We start from the raw sequence: 17,900 nt of genomic DNA, 5'->3' as shown, positions 1-17,900 counted from the left end.
GTACTGGGTTCTTCACTTTGCTTATGTCTGGGAAATGTGACCCTGTAATGGCACGGTGGTTGCTTCCCCAAATCTGTTCCACTTTAGATGATGTCATTTCACCCAAACTTCCAGGAACTGGTTCAGTGATAGGCATGTGACCCAATTCAAGCCAATGAGCCATGAAAGAACTGTTTCTAGGAAAAATTTACTTTCTCCTTAACTGCAAGCCAGTCACAAGGTGAGATAGTATCTCTCCCACTGAACCTGAACAAGGAAGCACAGCACTCCATAGCTGTCAGAGACTCCCTGGCCATCAAGAAGGGACCCAGCTAGAGAAGAAAGTGAACACACACAGGGAAAAACCTGCATCCTTGATCACGGAGCCACTGAATCAACCAGCGCTGGGTCTGGCCCACCTCTGGGCTTCCCAGTATGTAAGATAGTAAAGTTATTGTCTCAGTGAGGATTCTGGTTCAATAAATAGTCTAATAAATAAAGTGATCCAGGTTCTGCGCCTCCAGTCCCAGCACTAAGCACCCATTTGGTTTGCCTGTGCCTCACAGGTTAGACCAAGTCAAACAGTGTCCTTCTCCCTCCATAAAATCAGCTGCCCACCTGTTTGTCTCCTGCCTTGCCAGTCCTTTCCCACTCCTCTCTCTGTCATCTCCTTCTCCAAGCCAATGAAGAAGCCCTCCTTGGTGAAAATAAAGATTCTGTCCCCTTCATCTGAGTAAAGCAATAGTCAAAAGAGGGTTGACTGTCACCTATCATGCTCTGAGCTTGAGGACAACAGATCAAGACCCTCAGAGAAAACACAGGCATGAACTTGTGGGAGGATACAGCTGAGGAGGGCAGCAACTCAGGTCTAGAAAAATTAAACTCTTATGGTTACAAGTGACCCTTATGAGAAAAGAGTGGAGGAGGATTTTAATTAATAGTGATGTGGCTGGACATGAAGTACCCCTTGTGATGCGTGCTCAGTCATGTCCAACTCTTTGCAACCCTGTGGACTATAGCCCGCCAGGCTCCTCTGTCCATGGAATTTTCCAGGCAAGAATACTGGAGTGGGTTGCCAATTCCTACTCCAGGGGATCTTCCCAACCCAGGGATCAAACCCACATCTCCAGCCTCCTGCATTGGCAGACAGATTTTTTTTACCACTGTGCCACCTGGGAAGCCCCCTTGTGATGTTTGGAACAAAAGACAAACAGTGAATCTGAAAATATAGGGAAGGAGGAGCCCAGAACAAATTAGGGCTTTAGATAATTCCAGAGATTCACTGCCACTGCCTACTCCCTGCCCTGTGGGCCCCACTAGACTGAGACCGTGGAGGGCAGGAACCACTTGGTTCTAAGGGCTGGGCACTTAGCAAACACTCGATGAGACTATAGAAATATTGAGTGGAATGAATTTTTAATATATTTATGTTGAGCCCTAATTCTTCATCTGCAACAGAGAATAACAGTATCTGTTTTACAGGGCTATTATAACAATGACATAAGGTAAGGAATGCAGAAGTGTCAGGCCAGGTTGAGAGCTAAATCAATAGTTATTATTATGTCCTGAGAGTCTGCAGTGTGTTCAGCCCCGTGGTCAGCTCTGCCAGGGGAGATGCTATTAAACACAGCATCTAAAGAACCCAGAACAATAACAGTGCTCCACAAGGGCTCCTTATCATCAGGAGCATCACGATTTTTATTACTTTCATTATTTTCATTATTGAGAAGCTATATTTTTGGAACCCAGTGAGTCAGCAACCTGAAAAGAAAGGAGCAAAAGAAAAAAAGCTAGAAACAACAAAATGAGGTATTTGTTCCCTTTGCGATATCTCTGATGAAAGAAGCAAAAAGGGAAACACCCGCATCTCAGAGTGAATGCTCTGACGTGATCAGAGCACAGTGAGCAAGCAGATCTTATTTTAGTTCCATCTTCATCATGGAGAAGAATTGGGCAAAGTAAAAGTTGAAGAGGAAATCAGCTTAAGGCAGGTGACAGTAAGGGAAATTTAAGGTCACACGAAGCTCCAAGGCCCTTAAAAGTGTGAACAAGTTAGGATTCTGTGAGCACACCCGTGAACATTAGAGAACCCTTATAGATCTGATCAAGTTGAATCTGAGGGACCCTGAGAAAGGGTCCCTGAAGGCAGGAGAATGTTTTGACTTTCCAAGAGATTCCAGAAACACTTGGTGACCACAAAATTCTAGAACAGATTCCTAATCACTGGTCTGTGAGCCCTTTAGGCAGAAGCCAACTAGAGCCCAGATGGAACAAATCATGCTGAGACAATTTCTCCCTTTTCATTAGGAACCACTGGGCTCTCAGCTGAAGGAGATGCAATAAACCTAATGTATCTTGATTTTGTTGAAAGACCCAGTTGAGAGATCCTCATTGCCCTATTTCATCCACAGCCTTTCAGGAGTTAGGCCAGTGGAGGCTGTCTGCTAACAAGACCTTGGTTCACATGACTCTGCATGTTCCCAGAGGCTGGAGAGCCCACGTAGGGACATCTAGGCAGGACGTGTATCACTGCCTCTGCATAGACTATTATTCATGCCTCTTTTCCTCAGTGGGACAAACTCCTGGATGTCTGAAGCCCCATCTTGCTCAGTGAGAAGCTGGGCACCTACGTGTTGAAGCTGAGATGGTGAGTCAGATAAGCTCTCAGAGGAGCCACAGCTCATAATCACTGGGGACGGGGAACAGGTAAGGGCATATCAATAAGATGCATGCGTGCTAAGTCCTTTCAGTTGTATCAGACTCTTTGTGACCCTAAGGGCTGTAGAAGGCCAGGCTCCTCTGTCCATGGGAATCTCCAGGCAAGAATATTGGAGTGGGTTGCCCTGCTCTCCTCCAGGAGAGCTTCCCGATTCAGTGATCAAGCCCACGTCTCTGACATTTCCTGAACTGGCAGGCAGGTTCTTTACCACTAGAGCCACCTGGGAAGATCTGGAAGATGAAATGGGGACTATCAAGAATAAACCTAGTTGATGTTTATGAAGTGCAAATAATAATAATAATTGCTTGTATCCTTTTGAGTGTGTACTATGTGCCAGGCCCCTAAATGCTTCATATAGTATTAGCACCTTTAATACTATCAGCATCCCTCTGTGATGATAAGACCTCTGAAATTCAGTGGAAGCACGTGCACTGCCCCAGATCACACAGCTAGTAGGTGACAGAGGACCGGTCTCTGGGTTTTATGATTAGACAGAGGTGAGGTGCTGCAGCAGGTGAAGATGATGACAGCAACAACGGTGACACAGCCCAGCATCTGCTAACAGGAAGGCTGACTCCATTCCCCGGGGGCCACACTCAGCCCTCACCCTTCACACACAGCAGAGCCCTCTTCCTCTCACCAGCGCCTCCTGCTGCTCCTACCTCCCAACCCATGAGATCAGCAGCTTCACTAAGTATCGGACCTCAGTGACACAGTCAGAGGACAGAAGAGTCCTTGGAAGAAGGAAGACCCCAAACACTGCACCAAATGGTAGAAGGAAGTGGGACACCAATGGGAGTACGGGGAGGCTATCTCCTGTTCCTCATTGGTTGGTTCCTTTAGTGAGTCATTAGGACAAAGTCGTGGGTCTAAAGGGCTTCCCAGGTGGCACTAGAGGTAAAGAACCTGCCTCTCAATGCAGGAGATATAAGAGATGTGGGTTCAATCCCTGGGTCAGGGAGATCCCCTGGACAAGGGCATGGCACTATTCTTGCCTGGAGAATCCCATGGACAGAGGAGACAGGATACAGTCCATAGGGTCACACAGAGTCAGACAACTGAAGTGACTTAGCACATGCACACGGGTCCCAAAGGGGTCAGGGGATGGGAAACGACAGTCCCAGCTAAAGTCTAAAGTGTCACCAGATTTGTAGAGCCCCGTTTCAATCACGCAGCCCTCGGGGAGGTCTCCACAGACTGCTGGGTGGTTTCCCCCTCCCACTGACCTAAGCTGAACTCATCCTATTGAGCAGAGAGTTAGAATAGAACCCCTCCGAAGCTGCTGAGCATGTCAGGAAACCAAGAATGGATTCAAAGTAACCCCTTGACTGTACGCCATCTGTCTTCACTGGTATTGCAGAATGAATGGAGTCTAATAGATTTGGATTCAAATCCTGATTCTGTGTCTGATAAATATGTTACCTTTGGAAAAGCATCAGTCTTCATGAATACGATTTCCTCAATCATACCTGCCTCCCAGAAGCCTCATGAGGGTTAAATGAGATCACTCATAAAATTCTCTGATAGATAATATAATTCAAAATAATAGATCTTGTGCTTGGCACATGCTAGCCTCAGAGTAGGAGCACTCTTCCTCATAGAAGAAAGAGCTGAGAAATACTGGGATGGCCAATAAGTTCATTTGGGTTTTTCCATAAGGTGTAATGGAAAAACCTGAACGCACTTTTTGGCCAACCCAATATATCTCAGGGAGAGATGCTATCTTCCTCATGAGAGAATGGAAAAGGACACATGTAGAGGTGATCAGGAAACAACAAACTCCATTACCTCCACTCTCTGCCCAGGGGCCTTCCTAATTCATGGGAAATCCTACCCTGGAGTTTGCAGCCTGGGTTCTGCAGGGCTCTTGGTGGTGTCTCCCCACCAGAGTGGTTCGTTTACAAGAAGGAATTGAAGTCTCAAGTGTCTCTGATTTAATTCAATGCCTTCTGCAACGACTGCTCATTTGGACAGCTCATTTCTGCTCTTGCATCCCATTAGAGGCAGCCCTTGCTCACCTCCATTTGGCTAAGGAGCCAGCTTAGGCTCTAGAGGAAACGGAAGCTATTTACAGTAAATTATTCAATTAGTACCAGGAGCAAGGCGGGGGGTGAGGGGGGTGCTTCTGCTGTTGTTTAATGGGCCAATCCAAGTACAGCTCAAGGCTGGGCTGGGACTGTTTAATCTAAAGAATCCATTAGGGCTGTCAACAGGAGCTGGACAGTAAATACTGTGGGAAGCAGTTAAGCTCCAGCAGCAGCACCAATAGACAGAGGAATAGGAGCTGGGCATGGCGGTGGGTAGGAGAGGCACTGACCCAGGAATTCAGTCAAGTCCCTCCTTACACCATCCCCTATCCCCTCCATGGAATTTATCACAATTGTAATTAAACAGTTAACTGTGAAATTAACGCTTAAAGTCTTTCTCCCTTGAGGATCCTACCAGGAGTTCGGACTAGGTCTGCCCCGCTGACTGCTCTATCTCCTCGCCACTCCTCACCACACCATCTCTCTCCTGACACAGTGCCTGGTATACAGATCAATTAACATTTGCTGATTGACTAGGTGAGCTCTTATTGAAGCAACTTCAGCTTCCTCACTGGGAAACCAGAGATGAAGGTACCTATTTTCACCACATGGTTATCAGAATTCAGTGAGACAGTTAGGAGGGCCTTTTGCAACCATACACACTGCATGGAAAGGGTTCTGCCTCCTAAATCCATGAGAAAGAGCCACCTGCTCCTCTCTAGTTCTTGCAGTCCCCACTGCCTGGTGGTACCTTTCCTCCCTCCCACCAGCTCTATGCTCATCAGGTTCTCCAGATACACAGATGGATGAGTAGACAATCCCCAAATTGCACAAAAGCTACAATAACAAGAGCGTCCCTGATGGCTCAGTGGGTAAAGAATCCACCTGCAATGCAGGAGACACAGGAGACTCAGGTTCAATATCTGGGTTGGGAAGATCCCCTGGAGGAGGAAATAACCCGTTCCAGTATTCTTGCCTGAGAAATCCCATGGACAGAGGAGCCTAGCAGGCTACAGTCCAAAGGGTCACAAAGAGTCAGACATGGCTGAGCAACTAAACACACACACACAAGGGGGTGCTAAAGGGAGCCCAGAGGACCTCCAAGCAGAGTCCGTGAGAATGGAAGGTAGGGGGAGGGGGTCATGGGAAGTTTCTCAGGACATGACCCCAAAGCTGAGAGAAGAATGTGGGAATAAGGGAAGGAGAAGGGGCAGAAAGGAAGAGCGTGCAGGCAGAGGGAAGGGCATGTGAAAGCACAGAATCCTGAGCATGATACGGTTAGGGAACTACAAGGGTTTCTAGAAAGGGGGATCTCTGGGCTGGTAGTGGAGTCAGGAGTAAGCTATCCCAGTGGCAAGGAAATACAGAAAAAGGAGTGGTCACTTTCAGCTGAAGAACAGGCCAGACTTCTTAGAAGAGGAGACATCTGACCTGAGTCTTAAATGCAGAGTGGGATCTTGCCAGGTGAAGATGGGACAGGACATTCAGTGCCAGGAGAGCCCTGGCAAGACCAGAAAATGCAGCAGGTATTAGAGACCCAGGTCTCCTGTTGTGGGGAGGGGAGGCGGTGGGCAGAGGGGTGGGGGAGGGAGGGTTCTTCTATAGTCCTGCATACAAAAGGAGCTGATTCTATCCTGTGGGCTCCGCTGAAGGTGTGTGAGCAGGAGAATAAAATAAGCAGAGTGGAATTTCCACTCCCACCGTGACCAATGGGGTGGATGGGCCTCAGGGAGCGAGATCAGTAGCAGAAGTTCCTGTAAGAGACAAACACAAGCTCCTAGCAGAACCCCGAAAGCCCCAGGGCTGGAGAAGTACAGACCCATGGTGAAAAGGAGGGATTCAGTGAGCTTTGTGAAGTAAGGATAATGGGTCCCCCGCCCCACTCCGGGCCTCTATGTGACTTGTCTCCCACAGGCGGCAGTAGTATCAGAGGTCCTTGTGCATTGCTAGCTGCGGTGGCCAGGCTCCTGCAGCAATCAGATACTGTAAAAACCCTTATTCCCAGGGGAGATGCAAGAACTCAAGGAAGCTGCCACCAGCCCTGCTGAACGGACCAAGTCTCATGAAATATAGAGAGCGCTAGCTCCCTGGAGGAGGCTCTGAGGGCCCTTCACAGCTGTCAGGCGACAGAGCCCAGCAAGTAGGCAGAACTCATATTGCTCATATTGCTGGCCTTGTCCCCTCCGGCCCTGGAAAGCCTGTCTGGACAACCCAGGTGGCCTGTGTATCACGTAGAGGGGATCCACCCAGACTTCAGCCCTGGTCTTCAATTCTGGGGCCAGAACAGTTTCAGCAAGACACAGACAAGGTCCGAAGCCTCCACCTGATTAGCTGGACATGTCTATTGACACTTTCTAGCCCTAACCTGGAAAGTAACAGGAATCCCATAATCCTGGAAAGTAATAGGACATTGAAATTCATGGACATACTTATGCACAAGTATGTTCGTGAACTTTACAGGGGTAAAACTAGCAAACAGGAGTTCATTTAAGAGACACTTATAAGCTCCCAGGGGGACCCATAAACCCCAGGGTCAGTCAAAATCGAGGCAGGCTTCTTAGAGTTTACTTCATAGAGTATAAGAACCAATGGAAAGCATAAGAGAAGGCCCCCTTATAATAATGACGATGATAAGAAAATGAGGAGTAGAGGGAGAAACACTTTTAGGTGCTTTGTATCAGGCACTCTTAAATGCTTTACAGTTAATCCTCAAAATAACTCTACGAAGTAAGTTACTATTATTGTCCCCCATTTTCAGATGAGGAAACTGAAGCACAAAGAAGTCGGCGTGAGCAGATGGAGAGACCCAGAGAGGGGAAGAAATCTGCCTGATGTCACACAGTAAGCTGAGCTGTTCCTGGGGCTGGCACCCAGGTCTTTGCACTCCCATAAACCACCCTGAGAAATCCAAAGAAGGCTTTTGCTAGTGAGAGCTCAGAGAGCCCCATCCAGGCTCAAAGTAATTCACCCTAGGAAATCGATGGCAGCACAGTTCCCCATCTGTAAAACAGGGATAGTTACAGCTGCTTCTCTCCTTTGCTGTGATTACAAAGCACAGAGGAATGGACAGTAGACAGGGAGGTTCCAGGGATTCCTGGTCTAATTTGGCTCAGCCTTGGAATGAGACAGGCAGGTTGACTCAGAAGTGCCCATGAGTCCCCCAAAGTTGGAGGAAAACAAGCCCCGAGTCAAACTTTCCTGGCTGAGGCCATGTGCCCCAATTCCTGATTAACACGACCACCCATCCCCCAAATGGCTCAACTTGTCAGAGTCAAGCCCCAGCAGCCTCCCCTGACGGAGCATGGGAAGCAATCCTGCAGGGGACACAGGCTCCTGGAGCCGGGAAAGCCATGGCGTCCCATCCTGTGACTCAGGGTAGGTTCCTTCCAGCTCTGGGGCCCCAAACCCCAGCTGCCCAGGAGAGGAACCCCAAGCTTTGAACCACACAAGGAAACTGCAGTTACTGGCATCTGGGAGCTGTCCCTGAGCTGGTGATTTTCTAAGGGTCATAAGTAAGCAAATGGTGCGCCAGACCTCCAAGACCTTAAGTGGCATGCAGTCCTCAAGGGAGGCTTGGCTGGGCCTTTGGGCCACCACCATACAGAATTCTGTTGGTTAAGAATGCAGATTGTCCAGGTTCAAAGCCCAGTTCCGTCAGTTATTAGCTGTGTGACCTCGGGTACCATGTGCCCTTGTCTATAAATTGGGGTTTGTATATTGTAAAGATAAAATGCAAGGGGTGGTCCCGTCCTCATAACACTGCTGTTCAGATCGATGAGATCACATATGCGAAGTACCTGGCACCCAATGGTGCTTGATATAAACATTGGTTCCATTTTTCTCTTCTGATGAGGACAGTACCCAGCAGTAGGGAGGCCAACAAATGGAAGCCATTCTGCCACCTCCTGAACTATGTCAAGCTAGTCAACTGCTTCTTACTCTTTAACTTTTTAATTCTCTTTTCTTACTTTCTAACTTCTGCTGATTTAACTGTTAGCCAACTGCTCGAACGTTCTTCAGCTTTGATTCGCAAAAGCGAGAGTCCTCTCTCACTGGGCCCAGGTCCCAGGATGCTAAAATTAACAATCAGTATACTTTAAGCTAATGACTTACTGGTCGTGGCTGCCACGAATAGACATAACTCTCAGATAAAGGCCATTAGAGAAAATTGAATAGCTCCAATGTGGTGAAAATTTGGATATATCCTGTTTCATAAATCACTCTCGGAGGTCACACTGGGCAAGCTATTTCCCTCTCTGAGTCATGATGAGGGCCCACATTGAGGGGGGTCTATATACCCTTGGGAAAGAGGACAGAAGAGAGACTACAATCTTTTGTAGTTTCACAAATACCATTTTCTCTTACTTCTAAAGCCAGGAGTAGACAATAGTACTATATCATCAACCATGCTAATCCAGCCCCACCCCCCATATTTTATTTCCTTCTTAAATTCTCCAAACTGGAGGATGCTCAATAACATCTGAAAAGTAGCATGATAAGGTTATGGAAATCCAAAAGTTCAGGATTGGGATTCCAACCCCAATTTTGTCTCTTACTAGGCCTCTCTGACCTTTAGCCTCTTCATCTATAAAATAGGAATTTAATCTATTCTCAGTATTATTATAAGAATCACATAAGATCACGTATCCTGCATGATACTTATAAGAGCAAGTGAAATAACAATACCATAAGCTACTTTGACCCAGGGAGTTAAGTTAACAGTGTCACACAGGAAGTCTCATGTGAATATCTATCATTGTACCCAGTGAAAGATCCACTTCCCACCCAGAACTCAGGCCCAAAGAGCTGCTTCAAACAGAAAAGGATTAAAAAGCAGAATATATTGTATATATTGGGAAGAAGAAAAGCCTTCCCTGGAGATTTGACAAAGATCTCATATACAAAGATCATGCTTTGAATAAGTCCAAATAACAACATTAAGACATTTTCCATAATCAGTAACATTGGCCATGAAGAAACAATTAACACCCCAGCTCACGCCCTGTGTGACTTAAATAGTCTGGGACATTCAAAAGAGAGTCCAGACTGAACCAGAACCTTGACTCAGCAACAGTGGCAAAGGATTCTCAGCAGCTCGCTAACCAAAGGAACCAAAGACACAGAACAAGAACCCATTCCAGGGCCACTGAATGTAAACAGAATAACCCAGAGTGAGAGTTCAATACACGATTCTCAACAAATCCTACTGTTATTATCATAATATCCTCAGATAAAGATCCTTTATGTGGGAGTACAGTGTTAGGTACTTGGACCACATGTTCCAAATATGATTATTTGAATTAATCTAGCCACAGAATGGATCAAACATGAAAAAGAGCCCATTCCCAGAATATTGTCTTATGGAGGCTCAATGATGTTTATCACAGTAGCATATGAACAGTGTCTAGCACAGCATAGGAGCTCAATAAATGTTGGTTATTTTCCAAGAAAGGGTTGCATGGTTCTCCAAAAACATCTTGCTCTTCCATAATTCTATGCATTGGTCATGCCACTCCAGCACATCCAGATGGAAATCTTAACACTCTTTATCTCCAGGTAATATCAATATTTCAGGACATAGCTTTAATTCTACTTCATTTGGGAGGCCTTTTCCAACCACCCTAACCTACAGTAAATTCTCCCTCCAACAGGTTTCCTAAGAATAAATCAAACGCTGACATCCTGAAATTTTTAAATTATATTATAATAAAACATACACTTTCTTCATGGTCCCTCTCTCTTCCCATTTCTGCCTCCTCAGTGATAACAGAGCAACTAGAAAGCCACAGTAAGGCAAAGCCAAAAGATGGAATAAGGTGAGCTGTGGATCACAGTTTAAAGGAGAACCACCCTACTCATATCAGTCAGTGTACAAGCAAGAATTAAACAAAATGTGCTAAGCCACTAATATTTGGGGGTTGTTTGTTATGCCAATTAATCTTAACCTAATTGTGAGAATGAAACTAAATGTGATATTTAAGGTACTCATAAGTGTCCTAGGCACAGAGGTCTCTTAATAAATACGTTTTTCCCCTTCCTCCTCAGTCTTGGAGAAGATGGTGGAATTGTGTTTGTTTACTGACAATTAGCCTTCTGGACACTGACTCTAATTCATGCATGGAACAGCCAGGGTCCAGAAGTAGATAAGGTAATGGTCGAATGAAATAAATACCTACAAATATATAGATACCTGGGTCCTACCAATTCTGAGACTGAAGTTCCATTTCTCACTCACTGTTGTCTTTGCTCATATGTATCCATTCATAATAGCCAAAATTTAGTACTGTCAGATGGTTCTAAGATGTATTATTTTGTATGTTAATATATGAAACTAGGATGCAATTTCAGTCAATGGCATCTTTGTATTGTGTCACAGTTTAATTGAAAACATGTTTTCTTAGACTTCCCTGGTGGTCCAGTGGTTGAGAATCCACCTGCCAATGCAGGGGACACAGGTTCAATCCCTGGTCCAGGAGGATCTCACATGCCACAGGTCAACTCAGCCTATGCTCTATGTCTACGGAGCCCACAAGCTCTAGGGCCTGCAAGCTGCAACTACTGAGCCCGAACTCTGCAATTCCTGAAACCCACGTGCCTAGAGTCCTTGCTCCACAGCAAAAGAAGCCTGCCCACTGCCACTAAGCCTGCCTCCTGCTTGCTACAATTAGAGACAGACTTCAAGCAGCAATAAAGATCCAGGGCAGACAAAAATTAAGTAATGACTTTAAAAAGAAAGCATGTTTGCTTTTCCACAAAATCACAGGGCATCGTACAATCTGTGGCATCTTAACCTTAATGAAATGGTATTGAGCACTTAACTGTATGTCAAGTACACTTCTAGGTTCTTTTTAAAACTAAATTTATTTCACAAAAAAGCATCAGAATAATTAGTACTACTATTATCCTCATTTTGAAGACATGGAGATGAAGATCCAGAGATCCAATAATTTGCTATGGTACATATCTAGTAAGTGGAGCTAGGGTACTGATTGTATCCTCTCTTTAAGAAAATCTATACTATGCCCCTATCTTTTAGCATGTGATTATGATTTGATAACTGATTCTACTTCTTATAGAGAAAGTTCACATAATAATTCTATGTACAGCAATATGGTACAACATATATTCTGAAGTACTTCTTCATAAGAAGAATTTTAAAGGATTGATACAGATTGTTTCCATGTTTTTTAAAATATATCTCTTCACTGGCAAAAATGTAAGAAATCTGGAGAAACCAAAAGGAAAGCGAAAGCAGCAAGCAAGAATAACAATCCAGGATGGAAGGGAGTTTTCGCCCTGAGAACATCGGCTGAATGTTGCATTCCCCAAGCTTCTGTTCCATGCATGTATGGGGAAGAGCAGACAAGGGACAAAGCCTAGGAGGTTATAGAGACAATAAAATAGTGGTGCAGAAGGCCAAAAACCCAATGCGGCGGTGAATGAGAAATAAATCTCCTATACAAACAATGTAAGAAAAGTTGTCTGTCCCAACTTTGGTGCTGGGTTAAAGGGAAGTAAAATCTTTTCTGAGAATTAATGACCACAATAGGAAAAGGGTTTGCAGCCTAAATTCACATTATCTACGAAGAGAAAAAACTCAATTAGAGAATTTAGCTTCAAGAAATAAAAAAGAGTCTTGGAAACATTTTCAAGGAACAGAGGCTATAAAATACGACCACGCAGATTTTGGAAAGAACCAGATAGAACTTACATAAATTAAAAATACAATAATTAAAGTGAAAAACTCACTGGACAGATTAATCACAGCTTAAGATTGGATTGGTGTATTAAAAGGTAGGACAAATGAAATAATCTAAAATGTAGCCCAGAGAGAGAAAGAGACAAAACACAAGAGAATTAGAGCTAAGGAATAGAAAGTGAAATAGACTCAAGTATTTAATCAGGTTTCTAAAAGGAGATAGAGATAATAGGAGAGAAAAAGTGATTTCCAAAGAAAGAATGGCTGAAAAACTTCTCAGAACTTTTGAAAGACAACACAACTTTCAAATCCAGAAATCCCAATGAATCCCAAGCAGGAAGAACGCAAAAGATCTACACACCCTAGATAATTCATAAAGAACACAAAAGACAGAGAAGCTTTGAAAGCATCCAAAGGTGACCACTTGATAACAATGATAAAAGTCAGCAGAGAGTGGAAAAATTTCTGATTACTGAAAATAATTATCCTTAAACTCTAGCCTCAGGAAAACCCTTCCAAGAATAAGAAGGAAATAGATACATTTTCAAACCAGTAAGAGTCTCACACCAAAGGAAATTCTAAAAGATTGATTTCAGGCAGAAAGAATGTAATGCCAGAAGGAGGGTTTGAAATATAAGAAAGGATGATGAGCAAACTTACTTTCATTATGTGAGTAAATCCAAACACTGACTGTAAGAAACAATCATAATACTTCATTTGTGGGATAAGGAAAGAAAGATAAATCTCAGCTTTATGCATAAATTCAGAAGGGGATGACTAAAGTAAGTTAAAGCATTCTAATAATCTTATATTTGGAAGGAGGAAAATGGAAAGGTCAATTAACTTTAGCATTATTAGGTTATTATTAATGTTGTAGTATTTAGTGTAACCAACCGAAAGAATATACACAGAGGTAGAAACAGACATTACCATTCAAATATGTTCAGTTCAGTTCAGTCACTCAGACATGTCTAACCCTTTGTGACCCCATGGGCTGCAGCACACCAGGCTTCCCTGTCCTTCACCAACTCCCGGAGCTTGCTCAAACTTAAGTCCATTGAGTCGGTGATGACATCCAACCATCTCATCCTCTGTCATCTCCTTTTTCTCCTGCGTTAAATCTTTCCCAGCACCAGGGTCTTCTCCAAGGAGTCAGTTTTTCACATCAGGTGGCCAAAGTATTGCAGCTTCAGCTTCAGCATCCATCCTTCCAATGAATATTCAGAACTGATTTCCTTTAGGATGGACTGGTTGGATCTCCTTGCAGTCCAAGGGACTCTCAAGAGTCTTCTCCACACTACAGTTCAAAAGCATCAGTTCTTTGGCACTCAGCGTTCTTTATAGTCCAGCTCTCACATCCATACGTGACTACTGGAAAAACCATAGCTTTGACTAGATGGACCTTGTTGGCAAAGTAATATCTCTGCTTTTGAATATGCTGTCAAGTTGGTCATAACTTTCCTTCCAAGAAGTAAGTGTCTTTTAATTTCATGGCTGCAGTCACCATCTTCCGTGATTTTGGAGCCCCTCAAAATAAAGTCTGTCACTATTTCCATCATTTCCCATCTATTTGGCATGAAGTGATGGGACCGGATGCTATGATCTTAGTTTTCTGAATGTTGAGTTTTAAGCCAAGTTTTTCACTCTCCTCTTTCACTTTCATCAAGAGGCTCTTTAGTTCTTCTTCACTTTCTGCCATAAGGGTGGTGTTATCTGCATACCTGAGGTTATCGATATTTCTTCCAGCAATCTTAATTCCAGCTTGTGCTTCACCCAGCCTGGCATTTCACATGATGTACTCTGCATATACGTTAATTAAGCAGGGTGACGATATACATACAGCCTTGATGTACACCTTTCCCGAGTCTACCATTCCATGTCCAGTTCTAACTGTTCCTTCTTGACCTGCATACAGATTTCTCAGGAGGCAGGTAAGGTCATCTGGTATATCCATCTCTTGAAGAATTTTCCGGTTTGTTGTGATCCACAGTTCAAAGGCTTTGGCATAATCAATAAAGCAGAAGTAAATGTTTTTCTGGAACTCTCTTCCTTTTTCAATGATCCAATGGATATTGGCAATTTGATCTCTGGTTCCTCTGCCTTTTCTAAATCCAGCTTGAATATCTGGAAGTTCATGGTTCACGTATTGTTGAAGACTGGCTTGGAGAATTTTGAGCATTACTTTGCTAGCTGTGAGATGACCACAACTGTGTGGTAGTTTGAGCATTTTTTGGCATTGCTTTTCCTTTGGATTAGAATGAAAACTGACCTTTTGCAGTCCTGTGGCCACTGCTGAGTTTTCCAATTTGCTAGCATATTGAGTGCAGCACTTAAACAGCATCATCTTTTAGGATTTGAAATAGCTCACTGGAATTCCATCACCTTATCTAGCTTTGTTCATAGTGATGCTTCCTAAGGCCAACTTGACTTCACATTCCAGGATGTCTGGCTCTAGGTGGGTGATCACACCATCATGGTTATCTGGGTCGTCAAGATCTCTTTTGTATAGTTCTTCTGCGTATTCTTGCCACCTCTTCTTAATATCTTCTGCTTCTGTTAGGTCCATACCATTTCTGTCCTTTATTGTACCCACCCTTGCATGAAATCTTCCCTTGGTATCTCTAATTCAATATGAAGATGGGAAAAAATTCAAAACAGGACAAAAGTTTGGAGGGCGTATCAATGAATAATAGCCACCAGTGCAAGGAGAGATATGGGGCAGGAAATGGCAACCCATTCCAGTATTCTTGCCTGGAAAATCCCATGGACGGAGGAGGCTGGTAGGCTACAGTCCATGGGGTCATGAAGAGTCGGACATGACTGAGCCACTTCACTTTCACTTTTTCACTTTCACTTTCATGCATTGGAGAAGGAAATGGCAACCCACTTCAGTATTCTTGCCTGGAGAATCCCAGGGACAGAGGAGTCTGGTGGGCTGCCATCTATGGGGTCGCACAGATTGATTATATTCTTTGTAGCCAAAGATGGAGAAGCTCTATACAGTCAACAAAAACAAGACAAGGAGCTGACTGTGGCTCAGATCATGAACTCCTTATTACCAAATTCAGACTTAAATTGAAGAAAGTAAGGAAAACCGCTAGACCATTCAAGTATGACCTAAATCAAATTCCTTATGATTATACAGTGGAAGTGAGAAATAGATTTAAGGGCCCAGATCTGATAGATAGAGTGCCTGATGAACTGTGGAATGAGGTTCCTGACGTTGTATAGGAGACAGGGATCAAGACCATCCCCATGGAAAAGAAATGCAAAAAAGCCAAATGGCTGTCTGCGGAGGCCTTACTAATAGCTGTGAAAAGAAGAGAGGTGAAAAGCAAAGGAGAAAAGGAAATATATAAGCATCTGAATGCAGAGTTCCAAAGAATAGCAAGAAGAGATAAGAAAGCCTTCCTCAGTGATCAATGCAAAGAAATAGAGGAAAAGAACAGAATGGGAAAGACTAGAGATCTCTTCAAGAAAATTAGAGATCCCAAGGGAACATTTCATGCAAAGATGGGCTCAATAAAGGACAGAAATGGTCTGGACCTAACAGAAGCAGAAGATATTAAGAAGAGGTGGTAAGACTACACAGAAGAACTGTACAATAAAGATCTTCACAACCCAGATAATCACGATGGTGTGATCACTCACCTAGAGCCAGACATCCTGGAATGTGAAGTCAAGTGGGCCTTAGAAAGCATCACTACGAACAAAGCTAGTGGAGGTGATGGAATTCCAGTTGAGCTGTTTCAAATCCTGAAAGATGATGCTGTGAAAGTGCTGCACTCAATATGCCAGCAAATTTGGAAAACTCAGCAGTGGCCATAGGACTGGAAAAGGTCAGTTTTCATTCCAATCCCAAAGAAAGGCAATGCCAAAGAATGCTCAAACTACTGCACAATTGCACTCATCTCACACGCTAGTAAAGTAATGCTCAAAATTCTCCAAGCCAGGCTTCAGCAATACATGAACCATGAACTCCGTGATGTTCAAGCTGGATTTAGAAAAGGCAGAGGAACCAGAGTTCAAATTGCCAACATCCACTGGATCGTGGAAAAAGCAAGAGAGTTCCAGAAAAACATCTATTTCTGCTTTATTGACTATGCCAAAGCCTTTGACTGTGTGGATCACAAGAAACTGTGGAAAACTCTGAGAGAGATGGGAATACCAGACCACCTGACCTGCCTCTTAAGAAATCTGTATACAGGTCAGGAAGCAACAGTTAGAACTGGACATGGAACAACAGAGTGGTTCCAAATAGGAAAAGGAGTACGTCAAGGCTGTATATTGTCACCCTGCTTATTTAACTTCTATGCAGAGTACATCATGAGAAATGCTGGGGTGGAAGAAACACAAGCTGGAATCAAGATTGTCGGGAGAAATATCAATAACCTCTGATAAGCAGATGACACCACCCTTATGGCAGAAAGTGAAGAGGAGCTAAAAAGCCTCTTGATGAAAGTGAAAGAGGACAGTGAAAAAGTTGGCTTAAAGCTCAACATTCAGAAAACCAGATCATGGCATCTAGTCCCATCCCTTCATGGGAAATAGATGGGGAAACAATGGAAATAGTGTCAGACTTTATTTTTGGGGGCTCCAAAATCACTGCAGATGGTGATTGCAGCCATGAAATTGAAAGACACTTACTCCTTGGAAGGAAAGTTATGACCAACCTAGATAGCATATTCAAAAGCAGAGACATTTCTTTGCCGACTAAGGTCCGTCTAGTCAAGGCTATGGTTTTTCCAGTGGTCATGTATGGATGTGAGAGTTGGACTGTGAAGAAAGCTGAGTGTCAAAGAGTTGATGCATTTGAACTGTGGTGTTGGAGAAGACGCTTGAGAGTCCCTTGGACTGCAAGGAGATCCAACCAGTCCATTCTGAAGGAGATCAGCCCTGGGATTTCTTTGGAAGGAATGATGCTAAAGCTGAAACTCCAGTACTTTGGCCACCTCATGCGAAGAGTTGACTCATTGGAGAAGACTCTGATGCTGGGAGGGATTGGGGGCAGGAGGAGAAGGGGACGACAGAGGACGAGATGGCTGGATGGCATCACTGACTCAATGCACGTGAGTCTGAGTGAACTCCGGGAGTTGGGAGGCCTGGCGTGCTGCGATTCATGGGTCACAAAGAGTTTTACACGACTGTTTAGTGAATTGAACTGAAGCTACTTAGCAGCAGCAGCAGCAAGGAGAGATAAACTAAACCAGCCACTTGTAAGGAAATATTATAAAGCATGCATTATAGGCAGAGACAGAGAGAAAGAGAAAAGGAAAGAGAAAGCAAAAGAGGAGGAGAGAGGGGGAGAGAAAAGAAAAGGAAGTGTGCTATGTGCTGGGTATAAGAAATATTTCTAAAACAAAGACACCCAAACAGCTTGACGTTAAAGGCTACAAATAGGACAGGACATAGGAACATTTACTGAAGAATTCTGGTGTTAATATATTCATATAATACAAAACAAACTTTAAGACAA

The 17,900-nt window shown here is 43.9% G+C and overlaps 1 protein-coding gene across 1 annotated transcript in view; it reads right to left on the bottom strand.

Moving 5' to 3' along the window:
- The window catches only part of INSC (inscuteable homolog (Drosophila)), a 130,955-nt gene that overhangs the window by 94,307 nt on the left and 18,748 nt on the right, over positions 1-17,900 (bottom strand). The gene's annotated exons all lie outside the window — the stretch shown is intronic.

Source organism: Capra hircus, chromosome 15, assembly GCF_001704415.2.
Source record: "Capra hircus breed San Clemente chromosome 15, ASM170441v1, whole genome shotgun sequence".
NCBI classification, from domain to species: Eukaryota; Metazoa; Chordata; class Mammalia; order Artiodactyla; family Bovidae; genus Capra; species Capra hircus.
Note: the sequence above shows the minus strand (reverse complement) of the source record. Positions and strands in the feature narration are given on the sequence as shown.